The 2,443-nt window shown below is 44.8% G+C and overlaps 1 non-coding gene across 1 annotated transcript; it reads right to left on the bottom strand.

Annotated features, from left to right (window-relative positions):
- Positions 1–1,096: 1,096 nt before the first annotated feature.
- LOC114117046 (U6 spliceosomal RNA) lies at positions 1,097–1,203 on the bottom strand. Its single transcript, XR_003590841.1, has one exon. It is a non-coding gene; the product is annotated as a U6 spliceosomal RNA (small nuclear RNA).
- Positions 1,204–2,443: the final 1,240 nt, after the last annotated feature.

The raw sequence follows: 2,443 nt of genomic DNA, 5'->3' as shown, positions 1-2,443 counted from the left end.
CCTCATGGTATCTTTTAATATGTCCCTCCTGTGAACTGGTAGTTAGACCTAGAATCCTGATCAGATTTAATTTGGGAAGGGGGCAGGACTGTTCTGTGAGGCTTCCCTGGTGGTTCAGCTATAAAAAATCTGCCTGCCAATGCAGGAGACGTGGGTTCGATCCTTGGGTTGGGAAGAGCCTCTGGAGAAGGAAATAACAACCCACTCCGGTAATCTTGCCTGGAGAATCCCATGGAGAGAAGAGCCTGGCGGGCTGCAGTCCATGGGGAAACAGTCAGACATGACGTAGCGACTAGACCACACGAGGACTGCTTTGTAAGTGGCGTTGTCTTCTTGCCTCAGATGGCGATCGTGCCAACGTGTCTTTTCTTGTGATGTCAGCAGTCCTTCGTGACGACCGCAAACACTGTTCAATGCCATCATTCCTTCTCGTAGCAGAGAAATTGCCCCTCAGCAGCTATTGGTTTCCCCAGAGGCACAGTTCATACAGGAAACACATAATGATTACTTTTTACCTTTATTTCCAATTTTTAAAAACAATGAGTTGGTTCAGTAGTATCCTCGAAGGCAACCAATGAGGTTTTCTTTTGTTCTGAAGCGTTTTTAGCGTAATGATAAATTCAGGGATTTTAAGTGTATTTAGGGATTTTGTTCTACTGCAGTTCGTCCCATCTTTGGCCAGAGGGAGATTCTTCAAGCTAACTTCTGAGGCCTTTTGACAGCATTCCGGTAGTCTGATAGTTTTGTTGCTTTCTTGTTTCACAAGATGTTTCAGACTTATCTGATAAATTCCCTGTCCCAGACAAAAAATCAGCTGTTTCTCCAGAGTGCTCCGGTTCTTCTTAGTGGGAGATGGCATTTGAAGACTTCAGTCGGGGTAGTAGAGGTGTTTATTGCTTTGGACAGGTCATTACTTACAGGTCTTTTCATTACATATTTAAACTATGTCATGAGTTTATAGTGCGACTTGAAGTTAATATTCAGGATGACAGAATTTTTACTTACTCTCAATGATCTCACTTTCTCTTTCTCCTTTTTCCTCCTCAATAAAGAGGCCTGTTCTCAATAATACTAATTTGATTAGCTTTTCATACAACAACCCACGGGATTTGTCATGAATTTGCATGTCATCTGTGCCCAGGGACCATGCCAATCCTCACTGTAACATTCTAAATTTAGTATATGTGCTGCTAAAGTGAGAACAAACTTTATCATCTGTTTTTGGAGGGGCACACCAGGTGGCTTGCAGGATCTTAGTTCCCTGATCGGAAACAAAACCCACATCCCCTGGAGTGGAAGTGCAGACTTTTAACCACTGGCCCGCCAGGGAAGTCCCCAAAATTTATGATCTTTACCAAACTGAAAGGAGAAAAATTGTATCTCATTCTGGTTTTATTCTGCATTTCTCTGGTGATTAATGAAGCTGAGCGTGTGTTTTTTTCATCACCAGCAAATCCCTGGTTTAAATCTCTTCCCAATTGTTGGTATTCTCCGTGACAGCATTTCCAGAATTTCAGCCACTTGCTTATACAGTATGTTCTTTCCCCAATTAACAAATCACCCATGCTATTATTGACTGAATACATTTTTAGTTTCTGAGCCCCCACCCCAGTAGCCATATACAAACATCATGAACATGAACAGATTTGGTGTCTACTTATACACTTCCCTAACCCACATGAACATAAACACATTACTCTTAAAATTTAAAAAGTGGGTAGGTACCGAAATCCCACCTGTGGTTTGAGCCCCAAGCTTTGGAAATCACTACCCTAAAGGCTTTGACATTCTGTGATGGAAACGGGAGGAGAGACGTTGGTCATGGTCCTACACCCACATACCTTTCATGAGAAAGACCACGTTCTGAAAGAAGTGAGACCAAATGCCCACCCTCACTGGAGGCAGCTGCTCAATAGCAACAGTGTGTTTTACCATCTGATGCAGAAAAGAGAAGCTGGGACTTGATTTGCAACACTGTTGAGAGCCACCTGTTGGTCTTGGGGAAACCACCCCCACCCACTCTGGCCCTTGGTTCCCCCATCTGTAAAATGCAGAAGTTGGAGGAAATGACTTGAAATCTCTTCCAGGTTTGAAGGCAAGGTATGTCAACCCCTTCCCTCTTCGTGCACTGAAAGTTCCTAGTTTAGAAACATTTGCTCCCACCTGAGTTCCTGGCTCAGGACTGGTGGTGGGTGGTTCCAGTCCCTGCCAGCAGGCCTCTCTCTTGTCACAGGCAGAGGACTGACACCTAAGCAGTTCACTGGCTCCTGAGCACAGGGAGACCAAAGGGCAGCTAACGAGTTAACACAGCCCCGTCCAGATCCCAGAGGTGCTGAGGTCAGGACAGTGTGGGCTGTGTGATCATCACCAGAGGGTGAGACTTGCCATCAGGTGGGCAGACGGCTTCTGTGTTTCTGACACAGGAAGAAAGGAAAAGAGTGAA

This window comes from Ovis aries, chromosome 11 (genome assembly GCF_016772045.2).
Source record: "Ovis aries strain OAR_USU_Benz2616 breed Rambouillet chromosome 11, ARS-UI_Ramb_v3.0, whole genome shotgun sequence".
NCBI lineage: Eukaryota > Metazoa > Chordata > Mammalia > Artiodactyla > Bovidae > Ovis > Ovis aries.
This window is presented reverse-complemented; position numbering and strand designations above follow the sequence as displayed.